Source organism: Nanorana parkeri, unplaced genomic scaffold, assembly GCF_000935625.1.
Source record: "Nanorana parkeri isolate BGI_ZX_2015 unplaced genomic scaffold, ASM93562v1 scaffold1072, whole genome shotgun sequence".
NCBI lineage: Eukaryota > Metazoa > Chordata > Amphibia > Anura > Dicroglossidae > Nanorana > Nanorana parkeri.
In genome coordinates, this window is record NW_017307340.1 from 535,883 (window position 1) to 557,828 (window position 21,946).

The window sequence follows — 21,946 nt, forward strand, 5'->3', positions numbered from 1 at the left end:
TTTTAAAAGTCATATGTTCATATTTTAGCTGAATTTATATTACTAAGGTAAGAATTTTTTTCAAAACAGTATAAAGAGCTTTTGACTATTCCAGTATACAAAGTGGCGTGAGGCCATCTATGAACCATACATGACAGACATTGTAGAAAAACAACAGGGAAAATTTATAAACCCTTGTTTGTGTCTAAGGAGGAAAATAAAAAAGTTATACTCATCTGATCCTCTGCGCTGGCTTGCTCTTAGCGGTCGGTGTAGCCTCTCTCCCTCTCCACTGCAGCGGTCTAAGGTGTTGTAAATCATCAAGTTCTATAAAGTGTATAGAGCATGAAGACACCAAAGGACAGTCTATTGCTGCAGCAGAGGAGGAGACAGGCTGAAGGGAGCACTGTCACAGCTGGCCATATCCAAGGATTGGGTGAGTATAACTTTGTTTATGTCAGCCCTAGACCAAAATGAGCACTTAACCCTTGCAGTGTGGATGTATCTCAACTGCAAAGGTTAATAATACTTTTCCACAGAGTTCTTCTTTATCAGTGAAGTCTGCCACCATTGCTACTGCAGTAAGAATTCATGTAAACAAATTTAGAGGATTGTTAATAGATTATAGTTCTGCTGTACAACTTAAGCTCTGTTGAAGTCTGCACTAATTTCCCCTTATAACCATACTTTATAATAATGTAGCTGTCATCAAGTATTCAGACTAATGCCTAATTTAATCATCCAGATGTTTTAGTACAAGAAAAAAAACAATCAAGTGTACCTTTTATTGCATGATCTCATTATAATCATAGTATTCGCATAGTTTCCAGTTCTCTAGTTGTTATTTAAGCCAGAAATATGTCATGTGTATTTTTAGAATATGTAATTGTACCCATAAAACCTTCCAGATTTATTCAAGTTTTATTATTGTCTCCTAGGAGATTAGTTGGCTGTATCAAAACATGTTTTTTTTAAACAAAATATCTTGTTTATCAAAACAATTTACTGAATTATATTAGGGACAATTATAATCTAATACTGTCACTGACAATGTTAATAATTTGCTAGAAAGCAACAAACATTTTTTGGGTGTCTGATATTTCGGTGGGGTACAGCCCATCTTTATGAAAGCAACAAAAAATCTGACAGTGGACACATTTATTACTAGCCATTCTCCAGTCCACCTACAGTGTGAAGGCACCACCCAAACTAAATCTAAACATTGCATGTGTTGGGAGTAACCCATTGCAAACATTAGAATTAGAGAGCGCCCAACAATATAATTACAAAAATGCAGCTATATCATTATCAAAGTATATAAATGTAATACGCTGTGCACTGTACTGCATATGCAGCAGCCCCAGTCAAGTCATGAAGTGAAAGAAAGCAGCCATTTCAATAAACAAAAAGACACCAAAGCAACGTTGATCTACTGGAGTCATAGGGGTCTATTCACGAAGCTGCCGAAGGATCTAGCCGTAGCTTCGGCCGATCCTTCGGCTAGCTTCGGCCCCAGGACCCCTTCGGTTCAGTAGAACCAAAGGGGTGCTGTAGGGCTATTCACAATAGCCCGTACAGCTTCCGAACATGGCCGAGCGGCTTAGTCGAGCCGTACGCATATGCATCGGCTCAGCTGAGCCGTGCTGAAAGCCGAAGCTGGCCGAGCGGCCAGCCATTGGCCGGCCGACAGCCTGCTTCTGACAGCTGGGCGGAGCCAGCCATGATCTTATGGCTGGCTCCGGCCACTTGCAGAGAGATCCGCGTCCCTGGTTACCTGCTAACCATGGACACTGATCTCCAAACAGCTAACTCTCCCTGGGGCACTGGGAGTCTCCTGCTCCCGGCCGCCCAGGAGAGAAACACTGCTGTGTCTTTCTTTTTCTTTATTCTGACACGAAGCGATGTCAGAATAGAGAAAAAGAAAAATTCCCATTGAAATACATTGCTACATTACTATTGGCTATTTCAATTTGCAATAGCCAATAGTAAACTAGCATTGTACCCGCCCTCTGCTGCAGTTCTCCATCAGGTCCATCAGCAGAGGGCGGATACAATACTAGTTTACTATTGGCTATTGCAAATTGAAATAGCCACTAGTAATGTAGCAATGTATTTCAATGGGAATTTTTTTTTCTCTATTCTGACATCGCTCCGTGTCAGAATAAAGAAAAAAAAAGACACAGCAGTGTTTCTCTCCTGGGTGGCTGGGAGCCCAGGAGAGAAACACTGCTTAGTGAATAGACCCCATAAACATCATGGGATCCTGTCTCTTGGAAGTGTCGCGGTGGCATTCACAGATTCCTGTGAACAAATCTATGTATGGATTACACAGCTGTGCAGGAAGCCCGTGGGGCTGTGCCAAAGTCAGATTCAAGAAGAACCACTCAATTAAGTTAAGTGGGGGAGGGTGGGTTCAGTGTGGGAGGTTAGGCGAATGGGGCCTTATTATGGGTGTAACATGAAACATGGTCACAAACAAGCATTTAATCAGCTGTGGATTGTAAAATTGTATCTTGTTTTCAAACATCTCTGTTGCTCACTAGAATGAATAGCACTTGAGACCAGACTGGGATCCTTATATTATCAGGGATTACATTACTCCTATTTGATTCTGTAAGGATCCCCTTTTTTGGGAGGGAGGATTAAAAAATTTACCATTTCCATAGAAATGAATGGCTCAGTAACACTTGCTGTCCTAATGCTTACCACACCTGCTACACTCTGTGCAATCTCCTTTAGTTCAACCAGCAACTACAGTATAGTGCAAGGACCTGCATGAATACATTGAACATGTTTGGATAGTTTAGGTAGGTCTTCATATTGCAAAGTTTTGTTAAATATAAAGTTAAGTATACAAAGATTTTATGGTCAGATTGCAGTGTCTATGGTGAGCATAATATAAATAATTTGAAATATAAGAATCACAATTTGAGATGCAAAATGATAATAAATACTGTAACTACTGTATAGGTATCCAGCTTAAAATACAAACTATTAGGAAAATAAATTGATCTTCTAATTTTCCTTTCAAGTTCATTTGGGGTTTCAGCTTTCACTATGTAAAGCACAGGTTTCTGGAATTAGATGAGAACTTCAAAGTTTACCAGTTATATATTTAAAAATTGATTATCTGGCATCATGGAGAGTGCTGTAGCTTTCCGTGACCTTTAAATTCCAGCTCTTTGAAACATAAAGTGCTATCACCTTCTTTGCACTTTTTCTTTCTATCAACACAAGGTTTTCTGGAAAATATATATATATATTGTAGCTGTACTGTCTCCCTTTATAAAGCACTGCGCAAACTGTTGTTGCAATAAAAATCTGTATAATATTAATAATAATAATTATTATTATTTCTATGTGATTAGGCTAATACCTACCTTTTCTCAGTGAACAAAGAGCAGTAAGTGTTTAACCATCAATGCAGTGCTTATCAGATGAATTGCAAGCTTTATTGCAATGGTTTCTATTGAGGAAGACAGGCAGATGTCTCACCAGCCCATCATCCTCAGTGAAACATCTGCCTGCCTACTGACAGCTTAACATATCACACAGACACTTTTCATTAATTGTTATGTTAGTGGTTTCATCCATTTACAGAGCTATTTAAACACAATACAGAATTCATAACCTTGTTCCATTTTTGCCATTCAAGTGTGCACATACTTTTCCAATATACTGTATTTGTAGTACTGATTACCTAAAAAATCTCTGTGTTTATTCCTAATTGGAATCAGACACTTTGTTATCTATGAAGTATTCCTAGAGCAGTCAGGTTTGGATGGTTTGAAACATGAGGTTATGCAGTATTAGGTGTTTACATGTATACAGTCATCGGTCTGTAAACTCTATAAATAACCAGTATATATACTGGTTTCTCCTAGTATCTCATACATTCTGTAGTGACATACGAGCTGGCAAGAGTGACCACAGTGTGCGGAGTGAGGGGCAGGTATTCTGCACACCCAAAACTGTGGAATACCTGACCTGAGCAGAGAGAAGCAAAGCAGCGGCTTTTCAACACACATGGTGCTAGAAAGGTCAGTATACAGCCTCTTCTTTTACAGGTTGGGCTTTAATACAAGTGACCCTGTGGTGGCAGGGTCACTCTAAAGGTGCAGGCTCTGGGACTGTCATCCTCATCATTGCTTCACTACTTAGAGGATCACTTACCTAGAAGAGCCAGTGAAGACTGAGCTCCTGCTCTGCATTCTTGTTGCAGGTTATGGACTCTATGTCAGTTGTGTAGATTTATCTCTTGATAATGTAACTACTTTGTGTAACAATACAACAAAGTGCAACAATAAAGTTGTTTTTTAGGGGCATGGTTGTATTTAATAGGCACTATTCAAAATTAACATTTTAATTTATATTAATTGTTTAGGGGATAAAAACAAAATAGTTAAAAAATAAGTAATTTTCTTCAAATTCAAATCATATTTATTACCCAGCCAATTTTGTTTTGATTATCTGGGATACCACATATGTATGTTTTATTCATATATTGAGTTTATTACTTGGTCTCAGAATACGCATTCAAATGTAATTTTCCAAAGTATATGTGTTATTCCATGGGGGTTAGGTAATGTTAAAAATGTAATATTTCAGATTTTTAAACTTTATGTACTCTTTCGCATACAATGAAAATGCAGCACTGTAGCACGCTGTCTACTTCTGCTGTCTTTCAAGAAATGAGCAGAGTGATGCAGGTGGGAAGTAATACAAAAATGTTTTCATATCACTACTTTGTCATGTCATTACTGCCCAATCAGTGCGATGTGTCACACAGGCCTGCTGTACTGCTCTAATCAGGTCAGGACACATTTTTTAGGACTCCATTCGGTTCTAGAAGTGGTTCTGGGTAAATGTTTCCATTATTTTGGTCAGGTTTTAAAAAATGGTTAAAATGACATTAAATTATTTTTTTTAATTACATAAAAGGTTATTTAAGTGATTTTATACATGGCATGGTTGTTGGTCAGATGGGCTGGTTTGAGTATTTCAGAAACTGCTGATCTACTGGGATTTTCATACACAACCATCTCTAGGGTTTACAGAGAATGGTCTGAAAAAGTGAAAATATCCAGTGAGCCTGGGCAAGAATACCTTGCTGATGTCAGAGGTCAGAGGAGAATGGCAGACTGGTTCAAGCTGATATAAAGACAAGAGTAACTCAAATGTACCACTTGTTACATCTGAGGTATGCAGAAGAGCATCTCTGAACACACAACACATTGAACCTTGAAGCAGCTGAGCTACAGTCACAGAAACCACATTGAGTGCCACTTCTGTCAGCTAAGAACAGAAAACTGAGGCTACATTTTGCAAGGGTTCATCAAAATTGTAAAATAGAAGACTGGAAAAAATGTTGCCTGGTCCGATGAGTCTCATTTTCTGTTGCAACATTTGGAAGGTCGGGTCAGAATTTGATGTAAACAACATGAAAGCATGGATCCATCCTGCCTTGTATCAACGGTTCAGGCTGGTGGAGATTTGCATCATGGATGTGCAGCCGACAAATCGGCAGCTACTGTGTAATGCTATCATATCAGTATGGACCAAACTCTCTGAGTAATGTCTCCATCGCCTTGTTAAATCAATGCCATGAAGAATTAAAGCAGTTCTGAAGACAAAAGGGGTCCAAATACAAATTAATCTCTGAATGTTCCTTTAACGAAAATTCAGATCCATCTAAATTTCGTTCAAAACTAAACCAAATAAAACATGTGACTGTTCTCTGGCCAATCTGATGTTTTGTTTTTTTACCATTGGAGGTTGCATTACAGGTACGGTCATGTGACTTTGGTCCGAAACAAAAATTTGGATGGATCCAAAATCTGAATAACGAACTGGATCAAATTTTTGGATCCAAAATCTGAAAAAGGAAAGAAAGAAAAATCCAAATTGATACAAAAGAAAACAATTTTTTTTGTGAGGTTACGGGGGTGATTTACTAACCTAAACACACACACGCACCAGGTGCGTGTGATTTTCACACAGCAAAACGTATTTATCAACCAAAAAGTCTCTAAAAGCATATTTCCACTAATGCCATATATGGAAAAATCATGCACATGATGCATATATAATGCTGCTTCACAGTTTAGACAAAAATGATTAGCTCATGCATTTACATTCCTGCATTCATCAACGCAAGCAACACAACATAGAGCTAATTTACACAAGATCACCTTGCAAATCATGCACAACACACCTGCTGGGTGTGTACACACTACAAAGGTGTCTAGATTCCACCAATAGATCATGCCGGGAGGGAACACACTACAGAGGTGTATACTTGTGTGTGGCGTGTTTATAAGGTTAGTAAATCAACCCCTACATGTCTAATCTTTATATATCATGTTTTCTTTATATATCTCCTTTTCACATTATTTTGTTAGTTTGCAGATGAAACTGATTTACAGAAGTAGAATGATTCATCAGAGGAATGACTCCTCCCTTACCAGTCAGCTTATTAGCAGGTTTATATCAGACTAAGGGAATCATAAAGCAGGTAGGGCTTGCCATGCTCTCAATAATGCTCATAGAACCCTTTGTCATTGATTAATTGTTTATTTATAAAAGAACTAAAAAAATAACCTCCAATAAACCTTTTTTTAGTTTTTATATTTTTAAATAAACTTCAATAAAATTATTTAAATATGTGACAATAGAGATAGTCATGTTGTTCATAGCAACTTAGAAGAATTTTATTTTATTTGTTTGTACCTTGTTCTAAGCTGGAATATGATAGGTTCTATTGGTTTAAGTTTAGGAACATTGTACTTTTTGTATTTTATTAGCCCATTGTTTTGTTAAATGAACTGAGCAACAGTAGACATTTAGAAGCATTTGCATTTCCAAGTGGAAATCACTATAAAGTAAGAAAAAAATCCTCACTGCTGTCACCAGAAACAATGTTCCATTGAAAGATTTACCGTTACCTGTACAGTGACAACTGTACAATTTTCCGTATCCAGTTTTTTCTGTTCCTGTAATAACGGCCACCAATAAAAATAAGCCTGACAGGGCTTCTATCCATTTCATAGTCTATAAAAAATAAGTACACGTTTTGGCTATAGATAGATTTAAATTTCACACTATGGTAAACACTCACAATTAATATGCTGCTGTCATTTGTCATTTAACCAATAATGTAACAGTATAGTATTATATAATAAGGTTTAGTATTGCCCAAGGTGGTCTTGCAGTTTGTAGTCCAGGTGACAATCAAAAATTAGTGACCTAGAAAAAAAGCACTTATAGTTCCATGTACAATGCATTAAGGGAAAGAAAGAATAAGATAGCTAGGATGGCTCTGGGTGAGCAATTTGTCTCCCATAGTCATGTTGGATATGTTATGGATATGTGTTATAGCGCAGTATGTCTCATTCACTGTTTTAACATAAATACAATATTGATTATCTTTAGCTAAAACTAGGTACATATATCATAAAGCAAGCTTAGATTGTAAAGTACACTACTGGAAGGTTTGAAAGGAATTGTACCGGTACCGGTTTGAATTTATAACAATGGCTCTAAACCCTTTGGGAGCGCTTTTAGGACATTATTATCATGATTTTCGGCAAAGTAGCACTTACATTTAGATTCATTACATGTTTCTAGTTAACCAGTTAAATGAATACAAGTGATGTCGTACAGTCAGTTATGATGACTTAATTTATGAAGTATTTAAGAAGCAGTCAAGGGGCTTAGAAGACCCATTCACAGTTGGTCATTGGGATACATTTAAACCTGAAATTCACAAAAAAAACGAATATTGTCCAAATATAAGAGGCATATGTATTCTTACCTGATGTCCTTTGATGTCACTTTCAAATTTGTGCAGTAAACCAGCGTGGAACAAGTCTTGTGCTTTGGCTCTCTGTAATGAAGACTCGTCCCGCTGCTCTTTTTCCTTATGTAGGGGGACTGGTCTTGTATCCACCCCCTGCATTTTTCTGCAAGAAACCTGTGCATGTGTGTCGACATGCTGGATCCCTCCCACAGCTCTGCGTTCTGCACAGGCTATGTTCTCCACAGTTATAAGTCATGAATTGAAATGAAAGTTCTTGTACCAAGAGTTCAGCTTTATCCTAGAGCTGTATGTATTTCAGTAATTAATAGAGGTTAAAGTGAAACTCCCGGTAAACAGCAAAATATATGATTTAAAGTATACCTAATCCCAATCAATAAACTCTTAAATAAGTACCTTCTATTATAGGGTAACAACTGTTTTTAGAGCGTGCTCCTGAGTTGTCACATGCAACCTTGCTGGAGATTGTGCCAACAAACATTGGATAGGCAAGGTCCACCGTTATCATGATCAGGAAGCTAGTCATAAGCTAGGTGGGTTGTGGAGGTTCTGTGAAGTACCCTTCAAAAAAACAATGGCACTGCAAAGCACCAGCATGTGCAGGGTGCTCTGCTGAACCTTGCAGTAACATGCACGTTATCTCAATGCACTGGTGCAAACAAGTGGCAGTGTTTTTGTCTGTCAAAGGACTTGTCATTATGTTCAGGCAATTCTTGTAACTGACATCTTTAACACTGCACAGCCAATCACTCTATTCCTTTCTGATCAAAAATGTTGTTTTGAGGTTCTGAAAGGACAAAATATTCCATTTTAAAAATAAATATGGGGGTTGTAGAATAGGTATAGCCAATTTTGTAATCTTACTTTCGGTTAAGTAGAGGGTGTCAGTTTATTTTTTTCTGTTGGTATCTTGGGGATGCAACAAAAATTTCCCCAAGTGAGGGGAATTCTCACCTTAGAAAGTTTTTCCCAAAAGAGATGTCCCCATTTAAAGATCTTACCCCCTTATGCAAGTGGCAACTGTAAAATTTTGGATTTCATGATGTCATGTCACTTTTAGTCCAGAAGATAATAGTCAACAAGAGAAATAAGACACAAACAGCATTAAAAACCTGACAGGGATTACCTTTACCACTCTAACCATGCATTCTTTTTAAGAAAGCTACAGTATATTACACAGAGGAGTTGTGTTGTTGTACTTATCTTGGTATAAGATACATTTTCATTAGGTCATTAGCTTCATGCATTTTAAGTATATACAATTTGATTGAACAATATCCCCAGAGACCCGCAAAGAACAGTTTGTTTGTTTTTCTTTCATTAAAAAAAATGAAATTATAAAGTTATTTATTTTAGTGAACACTTCACTAATGTTCTACTCAATGTCATGCAAATTTTCAGAATTTATTAGTTGGTTGATTATAAATAACTTCAGAATGTGTACACACTACAGCAACGTGAAAACCCCTGAATAGAAATCTATGCTATGCTACCAATCAAGCCAAGTGCATAAAGCATGAAAAGTGTCTATCGGTTTGGTTAACAAGCAGTAAATCTTTTTAGTACTATTTATACAATAATGTACAAGAACAATGTGTAGCATTAGGTACAAGTGATACAAGATTACAAAACAAAATGTAGATGGGTTTTATACATTAGGTAAATTACCAACCTTATTACATCCTAACACTTGGTTTGTATGCATGACTTACTTGATGTATTGGGTTGAAGCCATTATTAATCAGTCCAGTCCAGTGCCATTTCTTCTCCCGTTGGACTATAAACACAAAATTAGCAGTGTGTGCATTCAGCTATGACTATCAGCCCAAGCTATAGATGATGGGAAGATTGTGTTGTATTTATTGGATTATACAGTGTATGAAACAGTGCCTTGGCTAAGATTTGATAAGCAGTCTATTTGAGATTGCCGCCGCTCAGTCTGAAAAAAGCAAAACACGTCTCTCCAGATGTTGCCACACAGCCTAAAAATATTAGCTGTGGCTGTAATTATCTTCAGAAGCATTTGCAGAAACCAAATTTAGTAACTGCGGCCACTGTCTTACCTCCAGAGTTTAATATCTTATTCATAAATACAAATGAGTAGTAATTTTTTTCTAGCAATAACAACTACTGGTAAATTATGCATGTTTATATTTCTTTCATAAAAGTAACCAGAAAAATTTGATTCTATTTTCAGTACTTTGATATTTTCATTCGGGTGTATTCTCTAGATGAGGTATTGGCTGTCACTTTAACATCATCCTTTTTTATATAAAAGCCCTCTACAGAAATAGTCAAAGACACTAATATGTTTCAGATTGTTACTGCCTGCATTACGTGGAAGTACAAGTCTTACAAATTCATCAGATCATATTGAACATTAGCAATAAAAAGGTTCTGTGGCTTTCTTCCTATTACTTTTCCTTTCCTTTCTTTAAATGTGAAAAAAAGTAATTTACTATATATGGGTGCCATCTATGGTTTAGAATAAAAGAAAATAATAGTTATGGTGGAAATCAAATTAATTTCAGGTATCATATTTCTAATGTGTGTTAATAAATATTAAAACAAAAGTTTTGGCTACTGTGGCCAGATCTTCACAAATGTACCTCATTGTATCTTAGTACCAGTTGACTTCAAATGATGTTCTGCCGATAGAGAGAAAAACAGAATCGATTTCATGTTCAGTGTTCATGTTCAAAATATGTCAGAGCATAGGCCAATGATTTGATATTCCATAGGGTTGATTTAGTAAAGGCAAATAGGCTGTTAAAGGGAATTTTCCTTTAGTGAATAGGCTGATAATTCACTTTGCAAAGAATACCCAACCACTGCAAAGGAAATAAATAGGAATGCACCGATACCGATCAGTATGGGTCACACTGGACATTTTCACAAGTACTTGTACTTGTCAAAATGCCCTGATACTAAGCGCCACTACCGGCACTTTAAATTTTTTAATGGAAGCTGTTGCTGTAAACAAGCGCCGCCATTCACAGAAAGGCTGCTCAGGTCTCCAGCAAGGTCCAAGCAGCCTTCCTGTGAACCGCGGTGCCTGTTTACAGCACTGACCAAAAATCTCCTCTTCCTTCCTGCAACCCACCACTTGCACCTCCCGAGGCTGACTGGGACCCTGCACAGCGCGACTGGGACCCTGCACAGCCCACCATAGACTCTGTGCATCATGCTGAGACCCTGCACAGCCCACCATAGACCCTGCACAGCCCACATGAGACCCTGCACAGCCCACCGTAGACCCTACGCAGCATGCTGAGACCCTGCGGAGCCCACCATAGGCCCTGCACAGCCTCCTGAGACCCCGCACATCCCATCATAGACCCTGCATAGCCCACCATAGACCCCACACAGCCCACCAGAGACCATGCACAGCGCACCATAGAACCTGCACAGACTCCTGAGACTATGCACAGCCCTCCTGAAACCCTCTGCTGGAGACACTAGACCAGAGCAGAACAGAGTATGTAGCTTCATATTATTCTGCATTGGTGTATATTACATTGCTAAGATTTTTAGAAAAAATGTCCCATGCCACAAAAAAAAGGTTTCGGTACTCATACTTGGTCTGGAAGCAAAATGGTATCAGTGCAACCCTAGAAATAAAAATCAGTTTTTTTTGCACATGATTGGATAATAGAAGTCAGCAGAGCTTTACCTAATTCACTAAGCTAAGGGAAAGGCCTATTTGCCTTTACCAAATCAACCCCTGTGTCTTTGTCTACAACAAACTGACAGAACTGAAGGTGAATTTGAACTTTACCCATTTAGGGCAAATTAATAGGTTTCTTGGTTTGCCCCGTGCTAATGCCTTCTCTGTTCTTCCCTGCTGCCCATTTCACCCACCAGATGTCCATGAATCACCTAGTACTTAGGGAAATGATTCTCTTCTTTCTTATCCAATGCTAGACTGGGTGCTTGCAAGGGAAGATAATAATTGGCTGCTTTTTCCCAATGCAGTGTGTAAATAGAGACCGAAGACTGGAGGAAATGTCCCTCTAATTTTAAAAAAAGGACACAGTTTGCTGGATAAATTAGTTCTTCAGAAAGAATACATATACATATTCACTGATTAGAGACAACTAGGCCAGCCATGTAAGCAGAATTTCCCTTCTGGGAAGGACATAGACTGTAAGACTAGGAGACTGTGTTCCCAAGGAGTTGTTGAGGGGCAAGAAAAAGTGAGTGATGGTGAGAGAATATGTTGTGGAGACATGCTGCATCACATTGCCAGGCATTGATTTACTATGACCCATGAGAAGAAGACACTGGGACTTTATTTCAATATTATTAAGTATGTGTCTGATCTTTGGATCAGGATGTTATTCTTTCTGTCACCTTTCTTAAGTCACAGTTTTAAACAAAGAGCGGTGGCATAATTCCTTGTCTCAAGCAACACTATAAAAGGGATGAAATATGTAAAATCTGCGCTTATGGATTAGAATATACAGTATATACATATCTGTGTATTTATAAATAAACAAATAAAGCTGCTGCGCTAGGGACACTGGGGTCAAAATGTATGTAAATGAGTGTGCAGCACTCAGGGTCACCAATAAGTGAACCAAAACGATCAAATACGTGTTATTAAGACAAGGTAAAAGTGCTTATAATCTTTAGTGCATAATCTGCTACCATATCCTGGTGGTAGCCAGTGAGATATTAAATACAAAATTTCACTTCGTGCAAATTTGCAAAAAAACTTATTATACAAAAATTATAAGAAAATTCTTTGTTGCAATCAAATATAAACGTGCATCAAATAAATCCAAAGGGTCATGTATGCAAGTGAAAAATCATAAAGTGAGTCCAAACTGCTATTTAATACAATTGTATATAATATATTGATGACAAAAACTTCAAACAGGTGCTTTGCAATCTTTCTCCCACACCATGTGTTCACTCCAAATTCCCCTCAGGGGTGCGCACTCACCAAACCAATATCGTTTGTAGGCAATAAAAAGATGAGAAGCAGATACGTCCCAGCAAGCGGCTCATCAGAGTCCCATAGATCGATATTTAACGAGAATAAAAAAGGAAACTCCTCATGGTGTAGTTGACATCAACATTTATTAAAAAAATATAGTAACTTACAGTTTATAAGCAAACAGATCGGGCCCACTCACAGGCAGAGTGTAGATGTCCTGTACTTCCTTGTTGTGCTTGGTATTGAGATGTGTAGCCCTCCCCAATGTGTTTCGTCATAAAAGACGTCCTCAATTCCACAGGTTGATTCCTTTATACCTAACGTCTAGGTCAATATGAAAAGACACGGCAAGAAGGCAAGAAAAAGTGAGTGATGGTGAGAGACTGTGGTGTCTGATCTTTGGATCAGGATGTTATTTTTTCTGTCACCTTTTTTAAGTCACAATTTTAAACAAAGAGCGGTGGCATAATTCCTTGTCTCCAGCAACACTATAAAAGGGCTTGTAAGGATAAAGTGAGTAGTGAACAGAGATTGCAGCTGTTTTTCTTTTTCTTATTATGCTCACTGTGTGCAGACTGTATACATACAAATGACAGCAAATCTGTGATGGGGGCATGTCATGATTCACTTTGCTCAGTACAAGAGAGATGCTAAATGTACTTTTTACCCACGTGTAAAAACATAAAAAAACATAGCTTTTAAGATATACTTGTTCAGACAAAATATATGGATTTTGGTTGCCAATGTAAAATAATATAACAGACACATAGCAACTTTAAGACACTAAACACATTCAGCTTTTGTTTTTACCCATTTAAACAGCTATCCCTATTAGTTTTATGCAGCAGCCACAGATGGGATCTTAAACCTAATGGTTTTCTGACTTTTCTACATTTTATTGTATGATCGAGTCAGGTTTTTGCGGTTAGAATCATATGCCTCTCCCTGGTCTTTCCATCACGATGCTCTATTAGCTCTCTCCTATCAATAATACCAAGTCTGACAGTGGGACAGGATGAAGACCCCCGAAAATTACATTACATGTTTAATGATGATGGATAACACTTCAGCATGTCCCTAGGCAGCAAACAGCCTCCTCTTTTTTTCTTATAATGAAAGGAAAGCAGAACATTTTCAGAAATCAGGAGCAGCTGGTTAAAATAAAATGAAATCTCCAAAGACTGGTGGTTCCAAGAGGAAGAGGTAGTATTCTTCCTTTGCATCTTTACTCATGCATAACTTCTGCGTCCCCCCGAATTACATGGTTTACAAGAAGTGTACTAGGATCACTGACAAGGGTCGAGACTAATATAGTTTTCTACCTGTCTATATCTATCTATCTATCTATCTATCTATCTATCTATCTATCTATCTATCTATCTATCTATCTATCATATTGTAGAATGAGTTTTAAATAACCTAAAGCAGAACTCAAGCCAAAAAATAGCAATAAAAAAAATATATATCTCATGCAGGTCTCATGCACATCAGTGCCAACACCCATATGACATAAATATAGCATATTTCCCCCACCAGAGAGCCAGGGGTGTTGCCTTCAGGTATATGCTGGTACTTCCATATGCCTACGCATATGCACTAATGTAAGACTGAGGGTTTGTATGTCATGTGCGGTTGTATTAAGTATCACCATATACCTGACTTATATGGGAGGATGTACACAGCACCTGTGGCTCCCTGGTGGGGGAATAACAACAGTATTTATGTTTTATGGGTGTGTGGGCCTGTGTGCATGAGCCCTAAAAGATTAAAAATAAATAAATAACACACCTTTTTGCTGCTTTACTCACCGCCAGGCTGCCTAGCAACAAGTAAAGCTGGCTTCCTAGCCAATCAGAAAGCCGGACGGCATGTCATGACCCGCCTCCCGGCGTCCTGATTGGCTAGGTAGCCTAGGCTTCACTTGTTCCTAGGCAGCTTGGCTTCCTGACCAATCAGAAAGCTGGATCATTACGTACCGCCCAGCTTCCTGATTGGTTAGGAAGCCAGGCTGCCTAGCAACAATTAAAGACGGCTAACCCACCGCCCAGCTTCCTGATTAGAAAGAAAGCCGGGTCCATGCAGCCTCAGCAATGTCGGTCAGAGGGAGATTTCCCTCTGACTGGAAGTTCCGGTATAGGAGGTAGGTATCGGAACATTTGGGCGAGTATGAATACTCACCCAAATACACAGTATCGGTGCATCCCTAGTATTAATAATCACATTTGTGTAGAGTTCAGCTTTAAACTCATGATACACATTAGAGATGATGGTTTATCAAAAGATCATTTTTTTTTTCTTGTCAGCATTTCTTTTTATCGGCATTTGCACTGACAGTATTCAACGGCATTATTTATACCCCTTTTTCATTTTTCCAAAAATAAAAGCAGAGGAATACAGAATTTGATTTCATGTATGCTTATCTGCTTACTTACCAAAAATAAGATTGTGTTAAATACAGCTGTAGCTGTGGTAGACATTTCAGTCATGTTATAGTGCCAAATATCATTTAGGCATTATCTGATAAACATAACATGGTTCCATAAAATGCTAGAAAAACTCATAAATCACAAATAGTGATCACAGTAGTGATAATCATCATTCACCCGGAGAAGTTCTGCTTTAACAAATGGTATAATTTAAATCTCTACTTTGAGAAGCAATAACAGCATGTATGTACGGTATCTGTCACTACAGAAGCACTTTAAAGTGTACGTCCAGCCATTTTTATATTTTTTTTTTGGATAGAGCAGTGAATGATTGTAACCTCTGTCAAATTGTACTGCTATCTGGAGCTCTGTTAAGCTTACTGCCAATATGATAATGGTTTAACCAGATAGGAACACTGAAAGAAATAAAAATACTTTTTTGGTAGTGTTGGGAAAGGCTAAAAACATTGTTCTGACTGTATTATTAATTCATGTAATTAAAATATTTAGTTTATGAATATTTTCTCTCACAAACTGTGACGCTCGTTCGCGAGTACGAGCCGCCTCGGGGCGGCGAAGACCCACTGCGCAGGCGCAAAGAGGAATTCCCTCTACTCGGCCGGGAGCACGTTTACAACGTCGCTTGGCAACGGCGGACTGCGCAGGCGCAAAGCAGGACTCCGCCTCCGCAAGTACGAGCACTCGGCATAAAGCCGCGGCTCACTAATTGATCGGCGTCCTACTGTTGGTTGTAGCAGGACGCTGATCAATCAGCTGTCCCCTCTCTACTTCCATCCGGATCCCTCGCGGCTGGGCATCAGTGAACCGGTGTCCATCTCCATCCTCTGTTCTCATACAATACGAAACCGCAAGTACTAGGGGCAACCCTCACTATTGCTCTTCAGATTGCTGGGGTGATGTTCGGGGGAAACCTTGCCTCCTGGAGCTTACTAAACCCATTAGATGGATTACATGCTTCATTCAATTATGCAATAACTCTACCATCAACTGATTACCTGCTTGATACTTCTATGCTCAATTGATTACCTGCTTGATACTTCTATGCAATAACGTAACCATCAATTGATTACCTGCTTGATACTTCTATGCTCAATTGATTACATGCTTGATACTTCTATGCTCAATTGATTACCTGCTTGATACTTCTATGCAATAACGTAACCATCAATTGATTACCTGCTTGATACTTCTATGCTCAATTGATTACCTGCTTAATAGATGCATGCGCTAGTTCACTAGTATTTGAGTGTTTGACATAGCGGTGGTGCGTATGACAGCCACTGGAGTTGGTTGTGTTGCCTTCCCCACCGCCCACTCATATTAGGGGCAGAACCCCGCTCGACTCAGGATACGGGGCATGATGTGAGGCAGCTCCCTCCAAGCCTCAATAAATACAGGGCAATTGGAGACCGAGCTGCAGAGGCTGACCCCCATTCCTATAGACAAAGCTAAACGCTCCGCAGTTGTGATTCAGAAACACGCCCAGTAGGAGGTAGAGTATTACAGTACAGTAGGACCCTCAGAAGAGATAATGGATCCAGCGGAGCTAGCGAATTGTATTCTCACCTTGACACAAAGAATGGAGGCTCTGACACTTAACGTTGGGGAACTCAGGACAGAGAATAAGACATTACGTGACATCATCACCCAGAGGCTACCTGAAGGTGCTTCTTCTCACCCAGCCCCCGAGCCTAAAGTGAGTCCCCCGGACATCTACTCGGGAGATCGCAGGTACTACAGTGACTTTCTGAATGCTTGCAAACTCATGTTCGAGTTAAGACCCAGAGCCTATCCCAACGATAGGGTAAAGGTTCGCACTCTGATCTCTTATCTCAGAGGCGAACCCCGGGCATGGGCGAATACTTATTTAGAGTCGAATGACCCCTTACTGGAGTCTTATGACGGGTTCGTTGCAGCCATGTCCCTGCTATACAATGACCCCGGGAAACAACTTACTGCGGAAGCAGCCATTAGGAGCATCAAACAGGGGAAGCGCCCTGTCGAGACCTTTATAGCAGAGTTCAAACGTTGGGGTCGCCAAACGGAGTGGAATGATATCAGCCTCCGAAATCAGTTTCGTTTGGGACTCTCCGACGCTTTGAAAGACGAACTCGCTAGGGTTGAACTACCCCAAAGCCTAGAGTCCCTTATACACCTCTCCATTTCCATATATAGGCGCCTCAGAGAAAGGCGTGCTGAGAAAAATACAGGCATTCCCTGGATTCCACGCAGGGGGAACGCCTTACCACCACCCGAGCCCATGGAGCTTGGCATGATACGCGGACCGTTATCGCAAGACGAGAAGTCACGTCGCCGCAATTTGAACCTTTGCCTGTACTGTGCGTCTGCCGATCACATGGTAGACGATTGTCCCTCTGTACGTAGGAAGAATGCAGGTAAGGCACTAAGCACTACAATAGGTTGTTGTCCACCTCTCAAACCCATAAATTACATGTATATTTCATTATCCCTACAGTGGGATCAACAAAGAATACCGATTGAAGCAATGATTGACTCCGGAGCAAGTGGTAATTTCATCGATGCCCAACTGGTCAGCCAAAACGACATACCAACTGTAAAAAAAAACAGACCCATCTCTGTTGGGTTCATTGACGGTACCACACTCTCCTCAGGGCCAATAAACATGCAAACACAACCACTGCTAGTTTCCACCGATGACAACCACCGAGAATGCCTGACGTTTGACGTTATCCCTTCCGCAGTATTCCCTGTCATACTCGGTCTTCCGTGGTTGAGACTACACCAACCCACCTTGTTATGAATGGAGAACAAAGTCCTTTTGAAATCCGACTATTGCATGGATACTTGTTACCCCTTGATACCGATTATGCACGTCAACCTGGGTGAGATACCTTTCCACTACCGCAACTTCCAGGACGTATTCAACACCCAGAACGCCGATATATTGCCCCCACATAGGTTGTACGACTGCCTTATAGACCTCCTCCCAGGCAGTACGATACCGGTGGGCCGCATATACCCTTTATCACAGCCTGAACTGAACCACCTAAAAGATTACCTGGATGAGAATCTCAAAAAAGGGTTCATCCATCCATCCACCTCCCCTGCTGCAGCAGGTATGTTCTTTGTCCGCAACAAAGATAACAGTCTCCGACCTATAATAGATTACAGAGCACTAAATTCCATCACAGTCAAAAACCGTTACCCTTTGCCCCTCATACCAGAACTCATTGAAAGACTGCAGACTGCCAAAGTCTTTACCAAATTGGACTTAAAAGGGGCATATAACTTAATTCGAATGAGGGCAGGCGATGAATGGAAGACGGCTTTCAGGACCAGGTACGGACTCTTTGAGTACCTCGTCATGCCATTTAGACTGAGCAACGCCCCTGCCACGTTCCAATGTTTTATTAACGATGTGTTCAGGGATCTCCTGGACGTCTGTGTTGTCATCTACCTTGACGATATTCTCATCTACTCGGATGATCTGGGTAAACATCGGAAACACGTACACTGGGTTCTCTCACGGCTTCGTGCCCATCGCCTATACGCTAAGTTAGAAAAATGTACCTTTGATGCATCAACAGTTCCATTTCTTGGATATGTCATTAGTCCGCAAGGCATAATGGATAGAGCAGTGAATGATTGTAACCTCTATTACATAACATCTAGAATCAATGGCACGTGTGTTATGACTGTAAAACAGCACAGCGCTCATTCTGCCTACACCTTTAAAGACATCTGTTAATTGGCATCTATTCATAGAAGCAATTATGAAGGCATTAAACATATATTTATATCTAATATCACCTCTATTCCACAGCATGTATGCAAAGTGTTTATAATCATCAAGATAATACAGTTCACATAATAGAATAGATACAGTACATCTGCCCTGGAGGGGTTTATTATTGTAATTAAAGAACAAAAAAAGTCTGATCTTATTTTAATTTGTTTGCCTTTCTCATTACCTTTCCCATCAAAAAACAAGTCTTTTAAAACTAGAATAGCATGATTTATGAAACTTTGATTAAAAAATGGAAAAAATAGTACAGTCTAAAGCCATATAATTAATGCATGTGCGTTAATATGCTTCTCTGTACAAGCATTTAAATATTTTTAGCTACTATTTAAAAATCCTCTCTTTAAAATACACACACACGGACTGATTTTCTGAACAACATTAAATGCGTATAGAGGAAAAAAGGTTTAATCCACGCATATGGAAAGGCTTTTTCACAGTAAAAGCTGTGAAAATGTGGAATAGGCTACCTCAGGAACTAGCTCTAGCTACCTCAATTACTTTTTCTAAAAATTCAAGGAGCATTCAGAAATGAGAAGAATAAAACTAGATATTAACATTTTATAAGAAAACAAAAATAGAGATTGTTGATCCAGGCAATATCCAGCATTCAGTTTTCAGCGTGTTTCGTGCTATATGCGCTTCATCAGGAATTTGCTGATTGCAGGAGGAAATAAAGGTCTTGAAGCAATTCATGTGCACATGACTAAGGATGGGCTGCATGTTCGATAAATGTCATTTTTGCTTCAGCAGGTTCTATACATCATACAGATGCGCCACTTTACGGTCAGTGAAAGGGGACCCCCCAGGCACCATATTTAAAGGAATTTTTAATTTTTAATGTTTCATTTTAAGTGATGTTAAATCACTGCTCCTTTAAAAATTGTATTTTTAAAAGTGTTTTTTTCATTGATACATGTCCCCCAGGGCAGTACCCGGGTCCCCATACACTTTTTATGGCCAATAAATTGCATATAAGACTTCAAAATGGGGACATTTAAATTTCTGAGTTCTACCCCCATAGACTTGCATTGAGTTCTAAGTTCGAGTTAGAACTTTTTCCATTTTCGAAAATTCGAGTTAGAACCGAACACGGGGGTGTTCGGCTCATCACTACACATGACCAGAGCGAAGTGGGAAAGAACCTGTGGTGGCTGCGTTGCAGCCTTGCACGGACCAGCGGCCGTGAGTGACAGTTAGGTTGCCTGATACCTCCCTATTAGTTCCAACTAGGAGGACTATTGACTAGGGAATCATGTCACTCTATTCCTCTCACCTTTTGATGTTGTCTAATTTTGTGTGTGTGGGGGGATCCATGTGAACCTGGTTCTTTCCCACTTCGCTCTGGTCATGTGCACATGAATTGCTTCCAGACCTGATTTCCTACTGCAATCAGTAAATTCCTAATGGAGCGCATATAGCGTGAAATGTGTTTAATAATGGATGCTAGCAACCCCATACTTTAAGAAAAGGGAGATATATATGCCAAATCTCTGAAAAGTACACACGCTTTTGTCTTTGTATATATAATATACTTTATTTATACTTTGGAGTGGCATTTTAGAGGTAGCAAAACCAATCTGTAAAAAGGAAGCTATATATTTGCTTTTTAACTTGATTATATCAATATTTTAACAATAAAGCACATTTTTTGTTACAACACTTATATGGTTTTGGTCTTGTCATTCAAGCACCTAATAAAAAACCATATACCCACTTGTTTTTGTATCTTGCTTTCAGGGGTGTGGTGCCGATCACTCAAGGGTCTCTCACACATCTTTTCTCTGTGGATAACTGTGGGCATAGGGTTCAGTCTATGGAGGATTTTCTATTCCATTTTTTTCTCTCTATGAGCTGAACTTGATGGACTTTATTCAACCTGACTATGTAACAAGAGCCAAGGACAAATCAATTATGTATGCTTGCAGTGCAAGCATGCATGAACACATGGATGTAAGCACATAAAAAAGCAATCCCTCAACCTATCTAGCAAATTGTATACTGGTTTTAAACGCATATGGTGTGGTCCTAGTTTGCTGTGCATGTTGTATTTCTAAATAATGTTTTTGTGCCTTCTGTTCTCATAGGGTACATCAATGAATAGACAATGATGTACCCAACATTTTACTTGAATATGAAAGCAATGAGACACACATGCGCCAAGCAAAACCGCATATACCACAATTTTTATTTTAGGCAGACCATTGATAACTGACATGCACTCATACACTGGAGAGTACACCCCAACAACAGACCAACCTTATTAGTAAATTCACCATTTATGCTGGAGCCTGTATGCCTGTATCTGTGTGCATCACAGACACATTATAAATGCCATGAGGATATGATTGCTTGCCCGTGCATTAGCTTTAGCAAAGTAAGCCCTGTGTGTGTGTGTTAGAGATTTCTTGCTGAGGGTAAAAATTAACAAGGTAAAGTAGGGCCACAGATTATTTTACCTACCCCTCAGGATAGCATTTTTAAGTGTATGAGTTGTCAGAATTTCTCCAATGAGGGTGTCTGTTTATTAAACAGAGATAAGCCTATCTCCTCTGTGCAGCTGTTTATGTGGCTGCGATGAAGGGTGGACATGATGTTCCTCACTTCTCATCACAGCACAGTGAGAAGTGGCCAGTCAATCGAATACCAACAGCCAGTTTAATAAGGTGCAATGAGAGCACCAAACTGGCTGTTGGCATAAAATATTTTCCCTACTACAGTATACCAGAAATGGTGATAACAGGCATGGAGGAGAAAAACAGATGTCAAGAAGAAGTAGTTACATTATGTTCTCTGCTTCCTCACTCACCGTGTCATACCCAGAAAAAGTCACCCACATAACACTCTAGAGCAGGTCACAATATATAAGTCAGTGATCTTTATCTCCTAAAAAAAAATGAAATTGCGTAATCGATACATGAACAACAACAAAACAAATATAGATGTATCCATAACTTATACACCACTGACATATGGGT

At 39.3% G+C, this 21,946-nt stretch overlaps 1 long non-coding RNA gene across 1 annotated transcript; it reads left to right on the forward strand.

The window, feature by feature from the left end:
* The first annotated feature begins 234 nt into the window (after positions 1 to 234).
* On the forward strand, positions 235 to 19,444 carry LOC108796168. The gene is made up of 3 exons (XR_001941788.1): positions 235 to 245; positions 11,720 to 11,724; positions 19,364 to 19,444. It is a non-coding gene; the product is annotated as an uncharacterized LOC108796168 (long non-coding RNA).
* The last annotated feature ends 2,502 nt before the right edge of the window (positions 19,445 to 21,946 follow it).